General features: G+C 42.8%; 25 non-coding genes and 1 pseudogene across 25 annotated transcripts; all 26 read right to left on the reverse strand.

Annotated features, from left to right (window-relative positions):
- Positions 1–1769: 1769 nt before the first annotated feature.
- LOC125555034 (U6 spliceosomal RNA) lies at positions 1770–1872 on the reverse strand. Its single transcript, XR_007304491.2, has one exon. It is a non-coding gene; the product is annotated as a U6 spliceosomal RNA (small nuclear RNA).
- A 549-nt stretch (positions 1873–2421) lies between these two features.
- On the reverse strand, positions 2422–2525 carry LOC147977066 (U6 spliceosomal RNA). Its single transcript, XR_015602329.1, has one exon. It is a non-coding gene; the product is annotated as a U6 spliceosomal RNA (small nuclear RNA).
- A 1055-nt stretch (positions 2526–3580) lies between these two features.
- LOC125555048 (U6 spliceosomal RNA) lies at positions 3581–3684 on the reverse strand. Its single transcript, XR_007304506.2, has one exon. It is a non-coding gene; the product is annotated as a U6 spliceosomal RNA (small nuclear RNA).
- A 392-nt stretch (positions 3685–4076) lies between these two features.
- On the reverse strand, positions 4077–4179 carry LOC125555040 (U6 spliceosomal RNA). The gene has a single exon (XR_007304497.2). It is a non-coding gene; the product is annotated as a U6 spliceosomal RNA (small nuclear RNA).
- A 1059-nt stretch (positions 4180–5238) lies between these two features.
- LOC125555047 (U6 spliceosomal RNA) lies at positions 5239–5341 on the reverse strand. The gene has a single exon (XR_007304505.2). It is a non-coding gene; the product is annotated as a U6 spliceosomal RNA (small nuclear RNA).
- A 1048-nt stretch (positions 5342–6389) lies between these two features.
- Positions 6390–6491, reverse strand: LOC147977067 (U6 spliceosomal RNA). The gene has a single exon (XR_015602325.1). It is a non-coding gene; the product is annotated as a U6 spliceosomal RNA (small nuclear RNA).
- A 1056-nt stretch (positions 6492–7547) lies between these two features.
- LOC125555037 (U6 spliceosomal RNA) lies at positions 7548–7650 on the reverse strand. The gene has a single exon (XR_007304494.1). It is a non-coding gene; the product is annotated as a U6 spliceosomal RNA (small nuclear RNA).
- Positions 7651–8712: 1062 nt separating this feature from the next.
- Positions 8713–8817, reverse strand: LOC125555052 (U6 spliceosomal RNA). The gene has a single exon (XR_007304510.2). It is a non-coding gene; the product is annotated as a U6 spliceosomal RNA (small nuclear RNA).
- Positions 8818–9188: 371 nt separating this feature from the next.
- LOC125555218 (U6 spliceosomal RNA) lies at positions 9189–9291 on the reverse strand. The gene has a single exon (XR_007304653.1). It is a non-coding gene; the product is annotated as a U6 spliceosomal RNA (small nuclear RNA).
- Positions 9292–10306: 1015 nt separating this feature from the next.
- On the reverse strand, positions 10307–10411 carry LOC125555050 (U6 spliceosomal RNA). Its single transcript, XR_007304508.2, has one exon. It is a non-coding gene; the product is annotated as a U6 spliceosomal RNA (small nuclear RNA).
- A 371-nt stretch (positions 10412–10782) lies between these two features.
- On the reverse strand, positions 10783–10885 carry LOC147977068 (U6 spliceosomal RNA). The gene has a single exon (XR_015602368.1). It is a non-coding gene; the product is annotated as a U6 spliceosomal RNA (small nuclear RNA).
- A 1049-nt stretch (positions 10886–11934) lies between these two features.
- Positions 11935–12033, reverse strand: LOC125555055 (U6 spliceosomal RNA). Its single transcript, XR_015602337.1, has one exon. It is a non-coding gene; the product is annotated as a U6 spliceosomal RNA (small nuclear RNA).
- A 377-nt stretch (positions 12034–12410) lies between these two features.
- LOC125555215 (U6 spliceosomal RNA) lies at positions 12411–12513 on the reverse strand. The gene has a single exon (XR_007304649.2). It is a non-coding gene; the product is annotated as a U6 spliceosomal RNA (small nuclear RNA).
- Positions 12514–13564: 1051 nt separating this feature from the next.
- On the reverse strand, positions 13565–13661 carry LOC147977069 (U6 spliceosomal RNA; annotated as a pseudogene).
- A 378-nt stretch (positions 13662–14039) lies between these two features.
- LOC147977070 (U6 spliceosomal RNA) lies at positions 14040–14142 on the reverse strand. The gene has a single exon (XR_015602350.1). It is a non-coding gene; the product is annotated as a U6 spliceosomal RNA (small nuclear RNA).
- Positions 14143–15191: 1049 nt separating this feature from the next.
- LOC125555051 (U6 spliceosomal RNA) lies at positions 15192–15290 on the reverse strand. The gene has a single exon (XR_007304509.2). It is a non-coding gene; the product is annotated as a U6 spliceosomal RNA (small nuclear RNA).
- Positions 15291–15667: 377 nt separating this feature from the next.
- Positions 15668–15770, reverse strand: LOC125555216 (U6 spliceosomal RNA). The gene has a single exon (XR_007304650.2). It is a non-coding gene; the product is annotated as a U6 spliceosomal RNA (small nuclear RNA).
- Positions 15771–16181: 411 nt separating this feature from the next.
- Positions 16182–16284, reverse strand: LOC125555030 (U6 spliceosomal RNA). Its single transcript, XR_007304487.2, has one exon. It is a non-coding gene; the product is annotated as a U6 spliceosomal RNA (small nuclear RNA).
- A 1050-nt stretch (positions 16285–17334) lies between these two features.
- LOC147977071 (U6 spliceosomal RNA) lies at positions 17335–17433 on the reverse strand. The gene has a single exon (XR_015602341.1). It is a non-coding gene; the product is annotated as a U6 spliceosomal RNA (small nuclear RNA).
- A 377-nt stretch (positions 17434–17810) lies between these two features.
- On the reverse strand, positions 17811–17913 carry LOC147977072 (U6 spliceosomal RNA). The gene has a single exon (XR_015602352.1). It is a non-coding gene; the product is annotated as a U6 spliceosomal RNA (small nuclear RNA).
- Positions 17914–18962: 1049 nt separating this feature from the next.
- Positions 18963–19067, reverse strand: LOC147977073 (U6 spliceosomal RNA). Its single transcript, XR_015602330.1, has one exon. It is a non-coding gene; the product is annotated as a U6 spliceosomal RNA (small nuclear RNA).
- A 370-nt stretch (positions 19068–19437) lies between these two features.
- On the reverse strand, positions 19438–19540 carry LOC147977074 (U6 spliceosomal RNA). Its single transcript, XR_015602319.1, has one exon. It is a non-coding gene; the product is annotated as a U6 spliceosomal RNA (small nuclear RNA).
- Positions 19541–20590: 1050 nt separating this feature from the next.
- On the reverse strand, positions 20591–20695 carry LOC147977075 (U6 spliceosomal RNA). Its single transcript, XR_015602338.1, has one exon. It is a non-coding gene; the product is annotated as a U6 spliceosomal RNA (small nuclear RNA).
- A 371-nt stretch (positions 20696–21066) lies between these two features.
- LOC147977076 (U6 spliceosomal RNA) lies at positions 21067–21169 on the reverse strand. Its single transcript, XR_015602355.1, has one exon. It is a non-coding gene; the product is annotated as a U6 spliceosomal RNA (small nuclear RNA).
- A 1049-nt stretch (positions 21170–22218) lies between these two features.
- On the reverse strand, positions 22219–22323 carry LOC147977077 (U6 spliceosomal RNA). Its single transcript, XR_015602340.1, has one exon. It is a non-coding gene; the product is annotated as a U6 spliceosomal RNA (small nuclear RNA).
- A 371-nt stretch (positions 22324–22694) lies between these two features.
- Positions 22695–22797, reverse strand: LOC147977078 (U6 spliceosomal RNA). Its single transcript, XR_015602323.1, has one exon. It is a non-coding gene; the product is annotated as a U6 spliceosomal RNA (small nuclear RNA).
- Between the last annotated feature and the right edge of the window lie 1552 nt (positions 22798–24349).

The following is a 24349-nucleotide window of genomic DNA, read 5'->3' on the forward strand; positions in this document are numbered from 1 at the left end:
TCCGATAAGATAACTTCAAAGGGGAAACTCAATTCATTACAAGAGAGTAGAGGGGGAGGATAAACATAAGATCCAACTATAATAGCAAAGCTCGCGATACATCAAGATCGTGCCAAATCAAGAACACGAGAGAGAGAGAGAGATCAAACACATAGCTACTAGTACATACGCTCAGCCCCGAGGGAGAACTACTCCCTCCTCGTCATGGAGAGCACCGGGATGATGAAGATGGCCACCGGAGAGGGGTTGCCCCTCCGGCAGGGCGCCGGAAAGGGTCTAGATTGGCTTTCGGTGGCTACGGAGGCTTCTGGCGGCGGAACTCCCGATCTATTGTGCTAACAGATGTTTTCAGGGTATATGGAGATATATAGGCAGAAGAAATACGTCAGGGGGCCACGAGGGGCCCACGAGGGTGGAGGGCGCGCCCCCCTGCCTCGTGGCCTCCTCGCAGGTCCCCCGACTGCACTCCAAGTCTTCTGGGCTTCTTTCCTTCCAAAAATGAGTTCCGTGAAGTTTCAGGTCAATTGGACTCCGTTTGAATTTCCTTTTCTTCGAAACTCTAAAACAGGGTAAAAACATAAACTAGCAGTGGGCTCTGGGTTAATAAGTTAGTCCAAAAAATGATATAAAAGTGTATAATAAAGCCCATAAACATTCAAAATAGTAGATAATATAGCATGGAGCAATCAAAAATTATAGATACGTTGGACACGTATAACTAACTGCCGCGCTCTGCCTTATAAACCAGTCCGATTCTCCCCGGCTGTCCGATGTGGGACTAAACAAACGAGCGTTTGTGTTGCCCACGGCGGTGTCTAGCCATACCTAGATTCCATCGGGCGCGTGGCAGGCCGCCAATTGCAAGCCAGATCTCTCTTAATGTGGCCCAAATTAATGGAAGAGCATAACGGGCCCTCGTGTTTTTTTGTGAGGGAATAATCAGTGATACTTGGACACTAAAAAGAAAATTATAGTTGTTGCTGCACGTGGGGGGAGGGCCCATGCACGTTTAGGAAAGGATGGACAAACAAATCCTTTTGGTTGTTCACAATATATGAAAGGTGGATTATGCAAAACGACAAACCTTTTTGAAAAGCAAACTTGTGCGAGAAGGAGATTAGACAACCAAGTTTTTGCCACAAGTACACATTACAAAGACCATAGTGCCAAAAGGTTCATGCTAAGCTAGCTTACCGTGTATTTGGTGTGCCTAGATATATAAAATGGTATGCCACATATATACTTTTCTACATGAAGATTGAGATTTCACCAGTTGTGACCTACGTAATTCATCGACCACTAGTTATTGTACACTAAAGATAGAAATGTTTGAAGAAGAGATTCTTTCGGGTGTACCAGAATCCAGCACTAGTGTTCGAGAGAGTTTTCTCACAAGTCTTAGATGAGTTGTTAGGTGGTAAGATAATCAAATTAGACTAATGAAACATGTTTTTTTGCATTTTGACGAAATCACAGTTGAGGGTAAGGAACAAAGACAATAAAAAATTGAAGGAATACACTACATGTAGGAGGACTGAAACTGAAGAGTAATCGAGAAACATGTGATAATAGATTAAAAAGCTAATAAGTTACTACAGAAAGGTTATATCTGCAATAACAAAGAAGAGAAAGCGTGTGGATCAAAATTTAAAAAGGCAGTATTGAGGACCTCTCTGATAGAGAAAGTAAACTAAAGGGCCTTTCGGTACGAATAGCTGCACACGCAAGTGCAAGAAACAAGGCTCCAGGGACATGCGCGGAAATCTCAAAAAAATTTTGACCATTTCTCGATTTGTGCATGTCATCCTTGCGCAGGGGCCATGCTAATCTTCTCTGTATCGCTCCAATTTTATTGGATGTCCCCGAAGGGACGATGCTAGATGCAACATATATACTTTTCTGCATGAAGATTGAAATTTCACCAGTTGTGACCTATATAATTCATCGACCACTGGTTATTGTACACTAAAGACAGAAAGGTTTGAAGAAGAGATTCTTTCGGGTGTACCAGAATCCAGCCTAGTGTCCGAGAGAGTTTTCTCACAAGTCTTAGATGAGTTTGTTAGGTAGTAACATAATCAAATTAGACTAATGAAACATGTTTTTTTGCGTTATGACCGAATCACAGTTGAGGGTAAGGAACAAAGACAATAAAAAATTGAAGGAACACACTACATGTGGGAGGACTGAAACGGAAGACTAATCCATAAACATGTGATAATATATTAAAAAGCTAAAAGTTACTACAGAAAGGTTATATCTACAATAACAAAGAAGAGAAAGCATGTGGATCTAAATATTAAAACGCAGTATTGAGGACCGCTCTGATAGAGAAAGGAAACTAATGGGCCTTTCGGTACGAATAGCTACACACACAAGTGCAAGAAAGAAGGCTCCAGTGAGTTGCGCGGAAAATCTCAAAAAAATATGGACCATTTTGTCGATTTGTGCGTGTCATCCGTGCGTTGGGGCCATGCTAATCTTCTCTGTATCGTTCCAATTTTATTGGATGTCCCCGAAGGGACGATGCTAGCTGCTGCGCTCTGCCTTATAAACCAGTCCGACTCTCCCCGGCTGGATGATGTGGGACTAAACTAATGAGCGTTTGTTTTGCCCATGGCGTTGTCCTGCCAAATCAAGACACCATCGGTCGCGCGGCGGGCCGCCAGTTGCAAGCCGGATCTCTCTTGATGTGGCCCAAATTAATGGAAGAGCATAACATGCCCTCGTGTTTTTTGTTATTAGGGTATAATGAACGATGGTTGGACACAAAAAAAATACTATAGTTGTTGCCGCACGTGGGGGGAGGGCACATGCATGTTTAGGAAAGGAGGGATCAACAAATCCTTTTGGTTGTTCACAATTTATGAATGGTGGATTATGCAAATCAAAACTTTTTAATAAGCAAACTTGTGCGTGAAGGAGCTTAGACGATCAAGTTATTACCACAAGTACGTATTGCAAAGTCCATAGTGCCAAAAGGTTCATGCTAAGCTAGCTTACCGTGTCATTGGTGTAACTAGATATATATAAAATGGTATGCAACATATATACTTTTCTGCATGAAGATTGAAATTTCACCAGTTGTGACCTATATAATTCATCGACCACTGGTTATTGTGCACTAAAGACAGAAAGGTTTGAAGAAGAGATTCTTTCGGGTGTACCAGAATCCAGCCTAGTGTCCGAGAGAGTTTTCTCACAAGTCTTAGATGAGTTTGTTAGGTAGTAACATAATCAAATTAGACTAATGAAACATGTTTTTTTGCGTTATGACCGAATCACAGTTGAGGGTAAGGAACAAAGACAATAAAAAATTGAAGGAACACACTACATGTGGGAGGACTGAAACGGAAGACTAATCCATAAACATGTGATAATATATTAAAAAGCTAAAAGTTACTACAGAAAGGTTATATCTACAATAACAAAGAAGAGAAAGCATGTGGATCTAAATATTAAAACACAGTATTGAGGACCGCTCTGATAGAGAAAGGAAACTAATGGGCCTTTCGGTACGAATAGCTACACACACAAGTGCAAGAAAGAAGGCTCCAGTGACTTGCGCGGAAAATCTCAAAAAAATATGGACCATTTTGTCGATTTGTGCGTGTCATCCGTGCGTTGGGGCCATGCTAATCTTCTTTGTATCGTTCCAATTTTATTGGATGTCCCCGAAGGGACGATGCTAGCTGCTGCGCTCTGCCTTATAAACCAGTCCGTCTCTCCCCGGCTGGCCGACGTGGGACTAAACAAACGAGCGTTTGTGTTGCCCATGGCGGTGTCTAGCCATACCTAGATTCCATCGGGCGCGTGGCAGGCCGCTAGTTGCAAGCCAGATCTCTCTTGATGTGGCCCAAATTAATGGAAGAGCATAACGGGACCTCATGTTTTTTCGTGAGGGAATAACGAGCGATGCTTGGACACAAAAAAGAAAACATGTGGATCTAAATTTAAAAAGGCAATATTGAGGACATCTCTGATAGAGAAAGGAAACTAAAGGGCCTTTCGGTACGAATAGCTACACACGCAAGTGCAAGAAAAAGGGCTCCAGTAACTTGCGCGGAAAATCTCAAAACAATTTGGACCATTTCTCGATTTGTGCGTGTCATCCTTGCGCAGGGGCCGTGCTAATATTCTCTGTATCGTTCCAATTTTATCGGATGTCCCCTAAGGGACGATGCCAGCGGCCGCGCTCTGCCTTATAAACTAGTCCGACTATCCCCGGCTGGCCGATGTGGGACTAAACAAACGAGGGTTTGTGTTGCCCACGGTGGTGTCCAGCCATACCTAGACTGTTCCATCGGGCGCATGGCAAGCCTCCAGTTGCAAGCAGATCTCTCTTGATGTGGCCCAAATTAATGGAAGAGCAAAACGGGCCCTCGTGTTTTTTTTGTGAGGGAATAACGAGCGATGCTTCGACACTAAAAAGAAAACTATAGTTGTTGCCGCACGTGGGGGGGGGGGGAGGGCACACGCACAATTAGGAAAGGATGGATAAACAAATCCTTTTCGTTGTTCACAATTTATGAAAGGTGGGTTATGCAAAACGACAAACTTTTTTGAAAAGCAAACTTGGGCTAGAAGGAGATTAGACGATCAAGTTGTTGCCACAAGTACACATTGCAAAGACCATAGTGCTAAAAGGTTCATGCAAAACTTACCGTGTATTTGGTGTCACTAGATATATAAAATGGTATGCAACATATATACTTTTCTACATGAAGATTGAGATTTCACCAGTTGTGACGTATGTAATTCATCGACCACTAGTTATTGTACAATAAATATAGAAAGGTTTGAAGAAGAGATTCTTTTGGGTGTACCAGAATCCAGCACTAAGGTTCGAGAGAGTTTTCTCACAAGTCTTAGATGAGTTTGTTAGGTGGTAAGATAATCAAAGTAGACTAATGAAACATGTTTTTTTGCATTACGACCGGATCACAGTTAAGGGTAAGGAACAAAGACAATAAAAAGTTGAAGGAATACACTACATGTAGGAGGACTGAAACTAAAGACTAATCCAGAAACATGTGATAATAGATTAAAAAGTTAAAAATTTACTACAGAAAGGTTATATCTGCTGTAACAAAGAAGAGAGAGCGTGTGGATCTAAATTTAAAAAGGCAATATTGAGGACCCTTCTGATAGAGAAAGGAAACAAAAGGGCCTTTCTGTACGAATAGCTGTACACGCAAGTGCAAGAAAGAAGGCTACAGGGAGTTGCGGGGAAATCAAAAAAAATTGGACCATTTCTCGAGTTGTGCGAGTCATCCTTGCGCAGGGGCCATGCTAATCTTCTCTGTATCGTTCCAATCTTGTTGGATGTCCCCGAAGGGATGATGCTAGCCGCGGCGCTCTGCCTTATAAACCAGTCCGACTCTCCCCGGCTGGCCGATGTGGGACTAAGAAAACTAGCGGTGGTTTTGCCCATGGCGTTGTCCTGCCAAATCAAGACGCCATCGGGCGCGCGGCGGGCCGCCAGTTGCAAGCCGGTTCTCTCTTGATGTGGCCCAAATTAATGAAAGAGCATAACATGCCCTCGTGTTTTTTGTTAGGGAATAACGAACCGTGCTTGGACACAAAAAATACTATAGTTGTTGCCGCACGTGGGGGGACGACACATGCACGTTTAGGAAAGGAGGGATCAACAAATCCTTTTGGTTGTTCACAATTTATGAATGCTGGATTATGCAAATCAAAACTTTTTAAAAAGCAAACTTGTGTGTGAAGGAGCTTAGACGATCAAGTTATCGCCACAAGTACATATTGCAAATACTATAGTGCCAAAAGGTTCATGCTAAGCTAGCTTACCGTGTCTTTGGTGTGACTAGATATATAAAATGGTATGCAACATATATACTTTTCTACAAGAAGATTGAGATTTCACTAGTTGTGATCTACGTAATTCATCGACCACTGGTTATTGTACACTAAAGACAGAAAGGTTTGAAGAAGAGATTCTTTCGGGTGTACCAGAATCTAGCCTAGTGTCCGACAGAGTTTTCACACAAGTCTTAGATGAGTTTGTTAGGTGGTAACATAATCAAATTAGACTAATGAAACATGTCTTTTTGCGTTATGACCGAATCACGGATGAGGGTAAGGAACAAAGACAATAAAGAATTGAAGGAATACACTACATGTAGGAGGACTAAAACGGAAGACTAATCCAGAAACTTGTGATAGTAGATTAAAAAGCTAGAATTTACTACAGAAAGATTATATCTGCAATAACAAAGAAGAGAAAGCGTGTGGATCTAAATTTAAAAAGGCAGTATTGAGGACCTCTCTGATAGAGAAAGGAAACTAAAGGGCCTTTGGGTATGAATAGCTACACACGCAAGTGCAAAAAAGAAGGCTTAGGTGACTTGCGTGGAAAATGTCAAAAAAAATTGGACCATTTCTCGATTTGTGCGTGTCATCCTTGCGCAGGGGCCATGCTAATATTCTCTGTATCGTTCCATTTTATCAGATGTCCCCAAAGGGACGATGCGAGCTGCCATGCTCTGCCTTATAAACCAGTCCGACTCTCCCCGCCTGGCCGATGTGGGACTAAACAAACAAGAGTTTGTGTTGCCCCACGGTGGTGTCTAGCCATACCTAGATTCCATCGGGCGCGTGGGAGGGCTCCAGTTGCAAGCCAGATCTCTCTTGATGTGGCAAAAATTAATGGAAGAGCATAACGGGCCCTCATGTTTTTTCGTGAGGGAATAACGAGCGATGCTTGGTCACTAAAAAGAAAACCATAGTTGTTGGCGCACGTGGGGGGAGGGCACATGCACGTTTAGGAACGGATGGATAAACAAATCCTTTTGGTTGTTCACAATTTATGAAAGGTGTATGATGCAAAACTACAAACCTTTTTAAAAAGCAAAATTGTGCGAGAAGGAGATTAGACAACCAAGTTGTTGCCACAAGTACACATTGCAAAGACCATAGTGCCAAAAGGTTCATGCTAAGCTAGCTTTCCGTGTATTTGGTGTGACTAGATATATAAAATGGTATGCAACATATATACTTTTCTACATGAAGATTGAGATTTCACCAGTTGTGACCTACGTAATTCATCGACCACTAGTTATTGTACACTAAAGATAGAAAGGTTTGAAGAAGAGATTCTTTCGGGTGTACAAGAATCCAGCACTAGTGTCTGAGAGAGTTTTCTCACAAGTCTTAGATGAGTTTGTTAGGTGGTAACATAATGAAATTAGTCTAATAAAACATGTTTTTTTGCTTTTGATGGAATCACTGTTGAGGGTAAGGAACAAAGACAATAAAAAATTGAAGGAATACACTACATGTAGGAGGACTGAAACGGAAGACTAATCCAGAAACGTGTGATAATAGATTAAAAAGCTAAAAGTTACTACAGAAAGGTTATATTTGCAATAACAAAGAAGAGAAAGCGTGTGGATCTAAATTTAAAAAGGCAATATTGAGGACCTCTCTAATAGAGAAAGGAAACTAAAGGGCCTTTTGGTATGAATAGCTACACACGCAAGTGCAAGAAAAAAGGCTCTAGTAACTTGCCTGGAAAATCTCAAGAAAATTTGGACCATTTCTCGATTTGTGCATGTCATCCTTGCGCAGGGGCCGTGCTAATCTTCTCTGTATCATTCCAATTTTATCGGATGTCCCCGAAGGGACGATGCTAGCTGCCGCGCTCTGCCTTATAAACCAGTCCGACTCTCCCCGGCTGCCCGATCTGGGACTGAACCAACGAGGGTTTGTGTTGCCCACGGCGGTGTCCAGCCATACCTAGATTGTTCCATCGGCCACGTGGCAGGCCTCCAGTTGCAAGCCAGATATCTCTTGATGTGGCCCAAATTAATGGAAGGGCATAACGGACCCTCGTGTTTTTTTGGTGAGGGAATAACGAGCGATGCTTGGACACTAAAAAGAAAACTATAGTTGTTGCCGCATGTGGGGGGAGGGCACATGCACGTTTAGGAAAGGATCGATAAACAAATCCTTTTGGTTGTTCACAATTTACGAAAGGTGGATTATGCAAAATGGCAAACCTTTTTGAAAAGCAAACTTGTGCGAGAAGGAGATTAGACGATCAAGTTGTTGCCACAAGTACACATTACAAAGACCATAGTGCCAAAAGGTTCATGCTAAGCTAGCTTACCGTGTATTTGGTGTGACTAGATATATAAAATGGTATGCAACATATATACTTTTCTACATGAGGATTGAGATTTCACCATTTGTGACCTAAGTAATTCATCGACCACTAGTAATTGTACACTAAAGATAGAAAGGTTTGAAGAAGAGACTCTTTCGGGTGTACCAGAATCCAGCACTAGTGTCCGAGAGAGTTTTCTCATAAGTCTTAGATGAGTTTGTTAGGTGGTAAGATAATCAAATTAGACTAATGAAACATGTTTTTTTTGCGTTATGACCGAATCACAGTTGATGATAAGGAACAAAGACAATAAAAAATTGAAGGAACACACTACATGTGGGAGGACTGAAACGGAAGACTAATCCATAAACATGTGATAATATATTAAAAAGCTAAAAGTTACTCCAGAAAGGTTATATCTGCAATAACAAAGAAGAGAAAGCGTGTGGATAGAAATTTAAAAAGGCAGTATTGAGGACCTCTCTGATAGAGAAAGTAAACTAAAGGGCCTTTCGGTACGAATAGCTGCACACGCAAGTGCAAGAAACAAGGCTCCAGTGATTTGCGCGGAAAATCTCAAATAAAATTTGGACCATTTCTCGATTTGTGCGTGTCATCCTTGCGCAGGGGCCATGCTAATCTTCTTTGTATCGTTCCAGGGATGATGCTAGCTGCGGCGCTCTGCCTTATAAACCAGTCCGACTCTCCCCGGCTGGCCGATGTGGGACTAAACAAACGAGCGTTTGTTTTGCCCAGGGCCTTTCCATAGGGCGCGTGGCAGGCCGCCAGTTGCAAGCCGGATCTCTCTTCATGTGGCCCAAATTAATGGAAGAGCATAATGGGCCCTTGTGTTTTTTGTTAGGGAATAACAAACGATGCTTGACACAAAAAAATACTATAGTTGTTGCCGCACGTGGGGGGAGGGCACATGCACGTTTAGGAATAACCTCGTTGTGCTCTTCTGATATAGAAAGGAAACTAAAGGGCCTTTCTGTATGAATAGCTGCACATGCAAGTGCAAGAAAAAAGGCTCCAGGGACTTGCGCGGAAATCTCAAAAAAAATTGGACCATTTCTCGATTTGTGCGTGTCATCCTTGCGCAGGGGCCATGCTAATCTTCTCTGTATCGTTCCAATTTTATCGGATGTCCCCGAAGGGACAATGCTAGCTGCAGCGCTCTTCCTTATAAACCAGACCGTCTCTCCCCGGCTGGCCGATGTGGGACTAAACAAACGAGCGTTTGTGTTGCCTATGGCTGTGTCTAGCCATACCTAGATTCCATCGGGCGCGTGGCAGGCCGCTAGTTGCAAGCCAGATCTCTCTTGATGTGGCCCAAATTAATGAAAGAGCATAACATGCCCTCGTGTTTTTTGTTAGGGAATAACGAACGATGCTTGGACACAAAAAAATACTATAGTTGTTGCCGCGTGTGGGGGGAGGGCACATGCACGTTTAGGAATGGAGGGATCAACAAAACCTTTCGGTTGTTCACAATTTATGAATGGTGGATTATGCAAATCAAAACTTTTTTAAAAGCAAACTTGTGCGTGAAGGAGCTTAGACGATATCAAGTTATTGCCACAAGTACATATTGCAAAGACCATTGTGCCAAAAGGTTCATGCTAAGCTGGCTTACCGTGTATTTGGTGTGACTAGATATATAAAATGGAATGCAACATATATGAATTATGTAATTCATCGACCACTGGTTATTGTACACTAAAGACAAAAAGGTTTGAAGATGAGATTCTTTCGAGTGTACCACAATCCAGCCTAGTGTCCGAGAGAGTTTTCTCACAAGTCTTAGATGAGTTTGTTAGGCGGTAACATAAACAAATTAGACTAATGAAACATATTTTTTGCGTTATGACCGAATCACAGTTGATGGTAAGGAACAAAGACAATAAAAAATTGAAGGAACACACTACATGTGGGAGGACTGAAACGGAAGACTAATCCATAAACGTGTGATAATAGATTAAAAAGCTAAAAGTTACTCCAGAAAGGTTATATCTGCAATAACAAAGAAGAGAAAGCGTGTGGATCAAAATTTAAAAAGGCAGTATTGAGGACCTCTATGATAGAGAAAGTAAACTAAAGGGCCTTTCGGTACGAATAGCTGCACACGCAAGTGCAAGAAACAAGGCTCCAGTGATTTGCACGGAAAATCTCAAATAAAATTTGTACCATTTCTCGATTTGTGCGTGTCATCCTTGCGCAGGGGCCATGCTAATCTTCTTTGTATCGTTCCAGGGATGATGCTAGCAGCGGCGCTCTGCCTTATAAACCAGTCCGACTCTCCCCGGCTGGCCGATGTGGGACTAAACAAACGAGCGTTTGTTTTGCCCAGGGCCTATCCATAGGGCGCGTGGCAGGCCACCAGTTGCAAGCCGGATCTCTCTTGATGTGGCCCAAATTAATGGAAGAGCATAATGGGCCCTCGTGTTTTTTGTTAGGGAATAACAAACGATGCTTGACACAAAAAAATAATATAGTTGTTGCCGCACGTGGGGGGAGGGCACATGCACGTTTAGGAATAACCTCCTTGTGCTCTTCTGATAGAGAAAGGAAACTAAAGGGCCTTTCTGTACAAATAGCTGCACATGCAAGTGCAAGAAAAATGGCTCCAGGGACTTGCGCGGAAATCTCAAAAAAATTTGGACCATTTCTCGATTTGTGCATGTCATCCTTGCGTAGGGGCCATGCTAATCTTCTCTGTATCGTTCCAATTTTATCGGATGTCCCCGAAGGGACGATGCTAGCTGCAGCGCTCTTCCTTATAAACCAGACCGTCTCTCCCTGGCTGGCCGATGTGGGACTAAACAAACAAGCGTTTGTGTTGCCCATGGCTGTGTCTAGCCATACCTAGATTCCATCGGGCGCGTGGCAGGCCGCTAGTTGCAAGCCAGATCTCTCTTGATGTGGCCCAAATTAATGAAAGAGCATAACATGCCCTCGTGTTTTTTGTTAGGGAATAACGAACGATGCTTGGACACAAAAAATACTATAGTTGTTGCCGCGCATGGGGGGAGGGCACATGCACGTTTAGGAAAGGAGGGATCAACAAAACCTTTTGCTTGTTCACAATTTATGAATGGTGGATTATGCAAATCAAAACTTTTTTAAAAGCAAACTTGTGCGTGAAGGAGCTTAGACGATACCAAGTTATTGCCACAAGTACATATTGCAAAGACCATAGTGCCAAAAGGTTCATGCTAAGCTGTCTTACCGTGTCTTTGGTGTGACTAGATATATAAAATGGTATGCAACATATATAATTTTCTACATAAAGATTGAGATTTCACCGGTTGACCTATGTAATTCATCGACCACTGGTTATTGTACACTAAAGACAAAAAGGTTTGAAGATGAGATTCTTTCGAGTGTACCACAATCCAGCCTAGTGTCCGAGAGAGTTTTCTCACAAGTCTTAGATGAGTTTGTTAGGTGGTAACATAAACAAATTAGACTAATGAAACACATTTTTTTGCGTTATGACTGAATCACAGTTGATGGTAAGGAACAAAGACAATAAAAAATTGAAGGAACACACTACATGTGGGAGGACTGAAATGGAAGACTAATCCATAAACGTGTGATAATAGATTAAAAAGATAAAATTTACTCCTGAAAGGTTATATCTGCAATAACAAAGAAGAGAAAGCGTGTGGATTGAAATTTAAAAAGGCAGTATTGAGGACTTCTCTGATAGAGAAAGTAAACTAAAGGGCCTTTCGGTACGAATAGCTGCACACGCAAGTGCAAGAAACAAGGCTCCAGTGATTTGCGCGGAAAATCTCAAATAAAATTTGGACCATTTCTCGATTTGTGCGTGTCATCCTTGCGCAGGGGCCATGCTAATCTTCTTTGTATCGTTCCAGGGATGATGCTCGCTGCGGTGCTCTGCCTTATAAACCAGTCCGACTCTCCCCAGCTGGCCGATGTGGGACTAAACAAACGAGCGTTTGTTTTGCCCAGGGCCTTTCCATAGGGCGCGTGGCAGGCCGCCAGTTGCAAGCCGGATCTCTCTTGATGTGGCCCAAATTAATGGAAGAGCATAATGGGCCCTCGTGTTTTTTGTTAGGGAATAACAAACGATGCTTGACACAAAAAAATACTATAGTTGTTGCCGCACGTGGGGGGAGGGCACATGCACGTTTAGGAATAACCTCGTTGTGCTCTTCTGATAGAGAAAGGAAACTAAAGGGCCTTTCTGTATGAATAGCTGCACATGCAAGTGCAAGAAAAAAGGCTCCAGGGACTTGCGCGGAAATCTAAAAAAAATTTGGACCATTTCTCGATTTGTGCGTGTCATCCTTGCGCAGGGGCCATGCTAATCTTCTCTGTATCGTTCCAATTTTGTTGGATGTCCCCAAAGGGACGATGCTAGCTGTAGCGCTCTTCCTTATAAACCAGACCGTCTCTCCCTGGCTGGCCGATGTGGGACTAAACAAATGAGCGTTTGTGTTGCCCATGGCTGTGTCTAACCATACCTAGATTCCATCGGGCGCGTGCAAGGCCGCTAGTTGCAAGCCAGATCTCTCTTGATGTGGCCCAAATTAATGAAAGAGCATAACATGCCCTCGTGTTTTTTGTTAGGGAATAACGAACGATGCTTGGACACAAAAAAATACTATAGTTGTTGCCGCGCGTGGGGGGAGGTCACATGCACGTTTAGGAAAGGAGGGATCAACAAAACCTTTTGGTTGTTCACAATTTATGAATGGTGGATTATGCAAATCAAAACTTTTTTAAAAGCAAACTTGTGCGTGAAGGAGCTTACACGATATCAAGTTATTGCCACAAGTACATATTGCAAAGACCATAGTGCCAAAAGGTTCATGCTAAGCTGTCTTACCGTGTCTTTGGTGTGACTAGATATATAAAATGGTATGCAACATATACAATTTTCTACATAAAGATTGAGATTTCACCAGTTGACCTATGTAATTCATCAACCACTGGTTATTGTACACTAAAGACAAAAAGGTTTGAAGATGAGATTCTTTCCGAGTGTACCACAATCCAGCCTAGTGTCCGAGAGAGTTTTCTCACAAGTCTTAGATGAGTTTGTTAGGCGGTAACATAAACAAATTAGACTAATGAAACATATTTTTTTGTGTTATGACCGAATCACAGTTGATGGTAAGGAACAAAGACAATAAAAAATTGAAGGAACACACTACATGTGGGAGGACTGAAACGGAAGACTAATCCATAAACGTGTGATAATAGATTAAAAAGCTAAAAGTTACTCCAAAAAGGTTATATCTGCAATAACAAAGAAGAGAAAGCGTGTGGATCAAAATTTAAAAAGGCAGTATTGAGGACCTCTCTGATAGAGAAAGTAAACTAAAGGGCCTTTCGGTACGAATAGCTGCACACGCAAGTGCAAGAAACAAGGCTCCAGTGATTTGCGCGGAAAATCTCAAATAAAATTTGGACCATTTCTCGATTTGTGCGTGTCATCCTTGCGTAGGGGCCATGCTAATCTTCTTGTTATCGTTCCAGGGATGATGCTAGCTGCAGCGCTCTGCCTTATAAACCAGTCCGACTCTCCCCGGCTGGCCGATGTGGGACTAAACAAACGAGCGTTTGTTTTGCCCAGGGCCTTTCCATAGGGCGCGTGGCAGGCCGCCATTTGCAAGCCGGATCTCTCTTGATGTGTCCCAAATTAATGGAAGAGCATAAAGGGCCCTCGTGTTTTTTGTTAGGGAATAACAAACGATGCTTGACACAAAAAAATACTATAGTTGTTGCCGCACGTGGGGGAGGGCACATGCACGTTTAGGAATAACCTCGTTGTGCTCTTCTGATAGAGAAAGGAAACTAAAGGGCCTGTCTGTACGAATAGCTGCACATGCAAGTGCAAGAAAAAAGGCTCCAGGGACTTGCGCGGAAATCTCAAAAAAATTTGGACCATTTCTCGATTTGTGCGTGTCATCCTTGCGCAGGGGCCATGCTAATCTTCTCTGTATCGTTCCAATTTTATCGGATGTCCCCGAAGGGACGATGCTAGCTGCAGCGCTCTTCCTTATAAACCAGACCGTCTCTCCCCGGCTGGCCGATGTGGGACTAAACAAACAAGCGTTTGTGTTGCCCATGGCTGTGTCTAGCCATACCTAGATTCCATCGGGCGCGTGGCAGGCCGCTAGTTGCAAGCCAGATCTCTCTTGATGTGGCCCAAATTAATGAAAGAGCATAACATGCCCTCGTGTTTTTTGTTAGGGAATAACGAACGATGCTTGGACACAAAAAAATACTGTAGTTGTTGCCGCGCGTGGGGGGAGGGCACATGCACGTTTAGGAATGGAGGGATCAACAAAACCTTTTGGTTGTTCACAATTTATGAATGGTGTATTATGCAAACCAAAACTTTTTTAAAAGCAAACTTGTGCGTGAAGGAGCTTAGACGATATCAAGTTATTGCCACAAGTACATATTGCAAAACCATAGTGCCAAAAGGTTCATGCTAAGCTGGCTTACCGTGTCTTTGGTGTGACTAGATATATAAAATGGTATGCAACATATATAATTTTCTACATAAAGATTGAGATTTCACCGGTTGACCTATGTAATTCATCGACCACTGGTTATTGTACACTAAAGACAAAAAGGTTTGAAGATGAGATTCTTTCGAGTGTACCACAATCCAGCCTAGTGTCCGAGAGAGTTTTCTCACAAGTCTTAGATGAGTTTGTTAGGTGGTAACATAAACAAATTAGACTAATGAAACATATTTTTTTGCGTTATGACCGAATCACAGTTGATGGTAAGGGACAAAGACAATAAAAAATTGAAGGAACACACTACATGTGGGAGGACTGAAACGGAAGACTAATCCATAAACGTGTGATAATAGATTAAAAAGCTAAAAGTTACTCCAGAAAGGATATATCTGCAATAACAAAGAAGAGAAAGCGTGTGGATCAAAATTTAAAAAGGCAGTATTGAGGACCTCTCTGATAGAGAAAGTAAACTAAAGGGCCTTTCGGTACGAATAGCTGCACACGCAAGTGCAAGAAACAAGGCTCCAGTGATTTTCTCGGAAAATCTCAAATAAAATTTGGACCATTTCTCGATTTGTGCGTGTCATCCTTGCGTAGGGGCCATGCTAATCTTCTTTGTACCGTTCCAGGGATGATGCTAGCTGCGGCGCTCTCCCTTATAAACCAGTCCGACTCTCCCCCGCTGGCCGATGTGGGACTAAACAAACGAGCGTTTGTTTTGCCCAGGGCCTTTCCATAGGGCGCGTGGCAGGCCGCCAGTTGCAAGCCGTATCTCTCTTGATGTGTCCCAAATTAATGGAAGAGCATAAAGGGCCCTCGTGTTTTTTGTTAGGGAATAACAAACGATGCTTGACACCAAAAAATACTATAGTTGTTGCCGCACGTGGGGGGAGGGCACATGAACCTTTAGGAATAACCTCGTTGTACTCTTCTGATAGAGAAAGGAAACTAAAGGGCCTTTCTGTACGAATAGCAGCACATGCAAGTGCAAGAAAAAAGGCTCCAGGAACTTGCGCGGAAATCTCAAAAAAATTTGGACCATTTCTCGATTTGTGCGTGTCATCCTTGCGCAGGGGCCATGCTAATATTCTCTGTATCGTTCCAATTTTATCGGATGTCCCCAAAGGGACGATGCTAGCTGCAGCGCTCTTCCTTATAAACCAGACCGTCTCTCCCCGGCTGGCCGATGTGGGACTAAACAAACGAGCATTTGTGTTGCCCGTGGGTGTGTCTAGCCATACCTAGATTCCATAGGGCGCGTGGCAGGCCGCCAGTTGCAAGCCGGATCTCTCTTGATGTGGCCCAAATTAATGGAAGAGCATAATGGGCCCTCGTGTTTTTTGTTAGGGAATAACAAACGATGCTTGACACAAAAAATACTATAGTTGTTGCCGCACGTGGGGGGAGGGCACATGCACGTTTAGGAATAACCTCGTTGTGCTCTTCTGATAGAGAAAGGAAACTAAAGGGCCTTTCTGTATGAATAGCTGCACATGCAAGTGCAAGAAAAAAGGCTCCAGGGACTTGCGCAGAAATATCAAAAAAATTTGGACCATTTCTCGATTTGTGCTTGTCATCCTTGCGCAGGGGCCATGCTAATCTTCTCTGTATCGTTCCAATTTTGTTGGATGTCCCCGAAGGGACGATGCTAGCTGTAGCGCTCTTCCTTATAAACCAGACCGTCTCTCCCCGGCTGGCCGATGTGGGACTAAACAAATGAGCGTTTGTGTTGCCCATGGCTGTGTCTAACCATACCTAGATTCCATCGGGCGTGTGCAAGGCCGCTAGTTGCAAGCCAGATCTCTCTTGATGTGGCCCAAATTAATGAAAGAGCATAACATGCCCTCGTGTTTTTTGTTAGGGAATAACGAACGATGCTTGGACACAAAAAAATACTATAGTTGTTGCCGTGCGTGGGGGGAGGTCACATGCACGTTTAGGAAAGGAGGGATCAACAAAACCTTTTGGTTGTTCACAATTTATGAATGGTGGATTATGCAAATCAAAACTTTTTTAATAGCAAACTTGTGCGTGAAGGAGCTTAGACGATATCAAGTTATTGCCACAAGTACATATTGCAAAGACCATAGTGCCAAAAGGTTCATGCTAAGCTGTCTTACCGTGTCTTTGGTGTGACTAGATATATAAAATGGTATGCAACATATACAATTTTCTACATAAAGATTGAGATTTCACCGGTTGACCTATGTAATTCATCGACCACTGGTTATTGTACACTAAAGACAAAAAGGTTTGAAGATGAGATTCTTTCGAGTGTACCACAATCCAGCCTAGTGTCCGAGAGAGTTTTCTCACAAGTCTTAGATGAGTTTGTTAGGTGGTAACATAAACAAATTAGACTAATGAAACATATTTTTTTGCGTTATGACCGAATCACAGTTGATGGTAAGGAACAAAGACAATAAAATATTGAAGGAACACACTACATGTGGGAGGACTGAAACGGAAGACTAATCCATAAACGTGTGATAATAGATTAAAAAGCTAAAAGTTACTCCAGAAAGGATATATCTGCAATAACAAAGAAGAGAAAGCGTGTGGATCAAAATTTAAAAAGGCAGTATTGAGGACCTCTCTGATAGAGAAAGTAAACTAAAGGGCCTTTCGGTACGAATAGCTGCACACGCAAGTGCAAGAAACAAGGCTCCAGTGATTTGCGCGGAAAATCTCAAATAAAATTTGGACCATTTCTCGATTTGTGCGTGTCATCCTTGCGTAGGGGCCATGCTAATCTTCTTTGTATCGTTCCTGGGATGATGCTAGCTGCGGCGCTCTCCCTTATAAACCAGTCCGACTCTCCCCGGCTGGCCGATGTGGGACTAAACAAACGAGCGTTTGTTTTGCCCAGGGCCTTTCCATAGGGCGCGTGGCAGGCTGCCAGTTGCAAGCCGGATCTCTCTTGATGTATCCCAAATTAATGGAAGAGCATAAAGGGCCCTCGTGTTTTTTGTTAGGGAATAACAAACGATGCTTGACACAAAAAAATACTATAGTTGTTGCCGCACGTGGGGGGAGGGCACATGCACGTTTAGGAATAACCTCGTTGTGCTCTTCTGATAGAGAAAGGAAACTAAAGGGCATTTCTGTACGAATAGCTGCACATGCAAGTGCAAGAAAAAAGGCTCCAGGGACTTGCGCGGAAATCTCAAAAAAATTTGGACCATTTCTCGATTTGTGCGTGTCATCCTTGCGCAGGGGCCATGCTAATCTTCTCTGTATCGTTCCAATTTTATCGGATGTCCCCGAAGGGACGATGCTAGCTGCAGCGCTCTTCCTTATAAACCAGACCGTCTCTCCCCGGCTGGCCGATGTGGGACTAAACAAACGAGCGTTTGTGTTGCCCATGGGTGTGTCTAGCCATACCTAGATTCCATCGGGTGCGTGGCAGGCCGCTAGTTGCAAGCCAGATCTCTCTTGATGTGGCCCAAATTAATGAAAGAGCATAACATGCCCTCGTGTTTTTGGTTAGGGAATAACGAACGATGCTTGGACATAGAAAAATACTATAGTTGTTGCCGCGCGTGGGGGGAGGGCACATGCATGTTTAGGAAAGGAGGGATCAACAAAACCTTTTGGTTGTTCACAATTTATGAATGGTGGATTATGCAAATCAAAACTTTTTTAAAAGCAAACTTGTGCGTGAAGGAGCTTAGACGATATCAAGTTATTGCCACAAGTACATATTGCACAGACCATAGTGCCAAAAGGTTCATGCTAAGCTGGCTTATCGTGTCTTTGGTGTGACTAGATATATAAAATGGTATGAAACATATATAATTTTCTACATAAAGATTGAGATTTCACCGGTTAACCTATGTAATTCATCTACCACTGGTTATTGTACACTAAAGACAAAAAGGTTTGAATATGAGATTCTTTCGAGTGTACCACAATCCAGCCTAGTGTCCGAGAGAGTTTTCTCACAAGTCTTAGATGAGTTTGTTCGGTGGTAACATAAACAAATTAGACTAATGAAACATATTTTTTGCGTTATGACCGAATCACAGTTGATGGTAAGGAACAAAGACAATAAAAAATTGAAGGAACGCACTACATGTGGGAGGACTGAAACGGAAGACTAATCCATAAACGTGTGATAATAGATTAAAAAGTTAAAAGTTACTCCAGAAAGGTTATATCTGCAATAACAAAGAAGAGAAAGCGTGTGGATTGAAATTTAAAAAGGCAGTATTGAGGACCTCTATGATAGACAAAGGAAACTAAAGGGCCTTTCGGTACGAATAGCTGCACACGCAAGTGCTAGAAACAAGGGTCCAGTGATTTGCGCGGAAAATCTCAAATAAAATTTGGACCATTTCTCGATTTGTGCGTGTCATCCTTGCGCAGGGGCCATGCTAATCTTCTTTGTATCGTTCCAGGGATGATGCTAGCTGCGGCGCTCTGCCTTATAAACCAGTCCGACTCTCCCCGGCTGGCTGATGTGGGACTAAACAAACGAGCGTTTGTTTTGCCCAGGGCCTTTCCATAGGGCGCGTGGCAGGCCGCCAGTTGCAAGCCGGATCTCTCTTGATGTGGCCCAAATTAATGGAAGAGCATAATGGGCCCTCGTGTTTTTTGTTAGGGAATAACAAACGATTCTTGACACAAAAAAATACTATAGTTGTTGCCGCACGTGGGGGGAGGGCACATGCACGTTTAGGAATAACCTCGTTGTGCTCTTCTGATAGAGAAAGAAACTAAAGGGCCTTTCTGTATGAATAGCTGCACATGCAAGTGCAAGAAAAAAGGCTCCAGGGACTTGCACGGAAATCTCAAAAAAAATTGGACCATTTCTCGATTTGTGCGTGTCATCCTTGCGCAGGGGCCATGCTAATCTTCTATGTCTCGTTCCAATTTTATCGGATGTCCCCGAAGGGACGATGCTAGCTGCAGCGCTCTTCCTTATAAACCAGACCGTCTCTCCCCGGCTGGCCGATGTGGGACTAAACAAACGAGCGTTTGTGTTGCCCATGGCTGTGTCTAGCCATACCTAGATTCCATCGGGCGCGTGGCAGGCCGCTAGTTGCAAGCCAGATCTCTCTTGATGTGGCCCAAATTAATGAAAGAGCATAACATGCCCTCGTGTTTTTTGTTAGGGAATAACGAACGATGCTTGGACACAAAAAAATACTATAGTTGTTGCCGCGCGTGGGTGGAGGGCACATGCACGTTTAGGAATGGAGGGATCAACAAAACCTTTTGGTTGTTCACAATTTATGAATGGTGGATTATGCAAATCAAAACTTTTTTAAAAGCAAACTTGTGCGTGAAGGAGCTTAGACGATATCAAGTTATTGCCACAAGTACATATTGCAAAGACCATAGTGCCAAAAGGTTCATGCTAAGCTGTCTTACCGTGTCTTTGGTGTGACTAGATATATAAAATGGTATGCAACATATATAATTTTCTACATAAAGATTGAGATTTCACCGGTTGACCTATGTAATTCATCGACCACTGGTTATTGTACACTAAAGACAAAAAGGTTTGAATATGAGATTCTTTCGAGTGTACCACAATCCAGCCTAGTGTCCGAGAGAGTTTTCTCACAAGTCTTAGATGAGTTTGTTAGGTGGTAACATAAACAAATTAGACTAATGAAACATATTTTTTTGCGTTATGAACGAATCACAGTTGATGGTAAGGAACAAAGACAATAAAAAATTGAAGGAACACACTACATGTGGGAGGACTGAAACGGAAGACTAATCCATAAACGTGTGATAATAGATTAAAAAGCTAAAAGTTACTCCAGAAAGGTTATATCTGCAATAACAAAGAAGAGAAAGCGTGTGGATTGAAATTTAAAAAGGCAGTATTGAGGACCTCTATGATAGCGAAAGTAAACTAAAGGGCCTTTCGGTACGAATAGCTGCACACGCAAGTGCACGAAACAAGGCTCCAGTGATTTGCGCGGAAAATCTCAAATAAAATTTGGACCATTTCTCGATTTTTCCGTGTCATCCTTGCGCAGGGGCCATGCTAATCTTCTTTGTATCGTTCCAGGGATGATGCTAGCTGCGGTGCTCTGCCATATAAACCAGTCCGACTCTCCCCGGCTGGCCGATGTGGGACTAAACAAACGAGCGTTTGTTTTGCCCAGGGCCTTTCCATAGGGCGCGTGGCAGGCCGCCAGTTGCAAGCCGGATCTCTCTTGATGTGGCCCAAATTAATGCAAGAGCATAATGGGCCCTCGTGTTTTTTGTTAGGGAATAACAAACAATGCTTGACACAAAAAAATATTATAGTTGTTGCCGCACGTGGGGGGAGGGCACATGCACGTTTAGGAATAACCTCGTTGTGCTCTTCTAATAGAGAAAGGAAACTAAAGGGCCTTTCTGTACGAATAGCTGCACATGCAAGTGCAAGAAAAATGGCTCCAGGGACTTGCGCGGAAATCTCAAAAAAAATTGGACCATTTCTCGATTTGTGCGTGTCATCCTTGCGCAGGGGCCATGCTAATCTTCTCTGTATCGTTCCAATTTTATCGGATGTCCCCGAAGGGACGATGCTAGCTGCAGCGCTCTTCCTTATAAACCAGACCGTCTCTCCCCGGCTGGCCGATGTGGGACTAAACAAACGAGCGTTTGTGTTGCCCATGGCTGTGTCTAGCCATACCTAGATTCCATCGGGTGCGTGGCAGGCCGCTACTTGCAAGCCAGATCTCTCTTGATGTGGCCCAAATTAATGAAAGAGCATAACATGCCCTCGTGTTTTTTGTTAGGGAATAACGAACGATGCTTGGACACAAAAAAATACTATAGTTGTTGCCGCGCGTGGGGGGAGGGCACATGCACGTTTAGGAAAGGAGGGATCAACAAAACCTTTTGGTTGTTCACAATTTATGAATGATGGATTATGCAAATCAAAACTTTTTTAAAAGCAAACTTGTGCGTGAAGGAGCTTAGACGATATGAAGTTATTGCCACAAGTACATATTGCAAAGACCATAGTGCCAAAAGGTTCACGCTAAGCTGGCTTACCATGTCTTTGGTGTGACTAGATATATAAAATGGAATGCAACGTATATAATTTTCTACATCAAGATTGAAATTTCGCCGGTTGACCTATGTAATTCATCGACCACTGGTTATTGTACACTAAAGACAAAAAGGTTTGAAGATGAGATTCTTTCGAGTGTACCACAATCCAGCCTAGTGTCCGAGAGAGTTTTCTCACAAGTCTTAGATGAGTTTGTTAGGTGGTAACATAAACAAATTAGACTAATGAAACATATTTTTTGCGTTATGACCGAATCACAGTTGATGGTAAGGAACAAAGACAATAAAAAATTGAAGGAACACACTACATGTGGGAGGACTGAAACGGAAGACTAATCCATACACGTGTGATAATGGATTAAAAAGCTAAAAGTTACTCCAGAATGGTTATATCTGCAATAACAAAGAAGAGAAAGCGTGTGGATCGAAATTTAAAAAGGCAGTATTGAGGACCTCTCTGATAGAGAAAGGAAACTAAAGGGCCTTTCGGTACGAATAGCTGCACACGCAAGTGCAAGAAACAAGGTTCCAGTGATTTGCGCGGAAAATCTCAAATAAAATTTGGACCATTTCTCGATTTGTGCGTGTCATCCTTGCGCGGGGGCCATGCTAATCTTCTTTGTATCGTTCCAGGGATGATGCTAGCTGCGGTGCTCTGCCTTATAAACCAGTCCGACTGTCCCCGGCTGGCCGATGTGGGACTAAACAAACGAGCGTTTGTTTTGCCCAGGTCCTTTCCATAGGGCGCGTGGCAGGCCGCCAGTTGCAAGTCGGATCTCTCTTGATGTGGCCCAAATTAATGGAAGAGCATAATGGGCCCTCGTGTTTTTTGTTAGGGAATAACAAACGATGCTTGACACAAAAAAATACTATAGTTGTTGCCGCACGTGGGGGGAGGGCACATGCACGTTTAGGAATAACCTCATTGTGCTCTTCTGATAGAGAAAGGAAACTAAAGGGCCTTTCTTTACGAATAGCTGCACATGCAAGTGCAAGAAAAAAGGCTCCAGGGACTTACGCGGAAATATCAAAAAAAATTGGACCATTTCTCGATTTGTGCGAATCATCCTTGCGCAGGGGCCATGCTAATGTTCTCTGTATCGTTCCAATTTTATCGGATGTCCCCGAAGGGACGATGCTAGCTGCAGCGCTCTTCCTTATAAACCAGACCGTCTCTCCCCGGCTGGCCGATGTTGGACTAAAGAAATGAGCGTTTGTGTTGCCCTTGGCGGTGTCTAGCCATACCTAGATTCCATCGGGCGCGTGGCAGGCCGCTAGTTGCAAGCCAGATCTCTCTTGATGTGGCCCAAATTAATGAAAGAGCATAACATGCCCTCGTGTTTTTTGTTAGGGAATAACGAACGATGCTTGGACACAAAAAAATACTATAGTTGTTGCCGCGCGTGGGGGGAGGGCACATGCACGTTTAGGAAAGGAGGGATCAACAAAACCTTTTGGTTGTTCACAATTTATGAATGGTGGATTATGCAAATCAAAACTTTTTTAAAAGCAAACTTGTGCGTGAAGGAGCTTAGACGATATCAAGTTATTGCCACAAGTACATATTGCAAAGACCATAGTGCCAAAAGGTTCATGCTATGCTGGCTTACCGTGTCTTTGGTGTGACTAGATATATAAAATGGTATGCAACATATATAATTTTCTACATAAAGATTGAGATTTCACCGGTTGACCTATGTAATTCATCGACCACTGGTTATTGTACACTAAAGACAAAAAGGTTTGAAGATGAGATTCTTTCGAGTGTACCACAATCCAGCCTACTGTCCGAGAGAGTTTTCTCACAAGTCTTAGATGAGTTTGTTAGGTGGTAACATAAAAATTTGACTAATGAAACATATTATTTTCGCTATGACCGAATCACAGTTGATGGTAAGGAACACAGACAATAAAAAATTGAAGGAACACACCACATGTGGGAGGACTGAAACGGAAGACTAATCCATAAACGTGTGATAATAGATTAAAAAGCTAAAAGTTACTCCAAAAAGGTTATATCTGCAATAACAAAGAAGAGAAAGCGTGTGGATCAAAATTTAAAAAGGCAGTATTGAGGACCTCTCTGATAGAGAAAGGAAACTAATGTTGGAAATATGCCATAGAGGCAATAATAAAAGCATTATTATTATATTTCCTTGTTCATGATAATTGTCTTTATTCATGCTATAATTGTGTTATCCGGAAATCGTAATACATGTGTGAATGATAGACACCAACAAGTCCCTAGTAAGCCTCTAGTTGACTAGCTTGTTGATCAACAGATAGTCATGATTTCCTGACTATGGACATTGGATGTCATTGATAACGGGATCACATCATCATTAGGAGAATGATGTGATGGACAAGACCCAATCCTAAACATAGCATAAGATCGTTAACTTCGTTTGCTAGAGTTTTTCCAATGTCAAGTATCCTTTCCTTAGACCATGAGATCGTGTAACTCCCGGATACCGTAGGAGTGCTTTGGGTATACCAAACGTCACAACGTAACTGGGCGACTATAAAGGTATACTACGGGTATCTCCGAAAGTGTCTGTTGGGTTGACACGGATCAAGACTGGGATTTGTCACTCCGTATGACGGAGAGGTATCACTGGGCCCACTCGGTAATGCATAATCATAATGAGCTCAAAGTGACCAAGTGTCTGGTCACGGGATCATGCAT

This window comes from Triticum urartu, chromosome 4A (genome assembly GCF_056163025.1).
Source record: "Triticum urartu cultivar PI428250 chromosome 4A, HENAU_Tu73, whole genome shotgun sequence".
In the NCBI taxonomy this organism is placed as follows: Eukaryota; Viridiplantae; Streptophyta; class Magnoliopsida; order Poales; family Poaceae; genus Triticum; species Triticum urartu.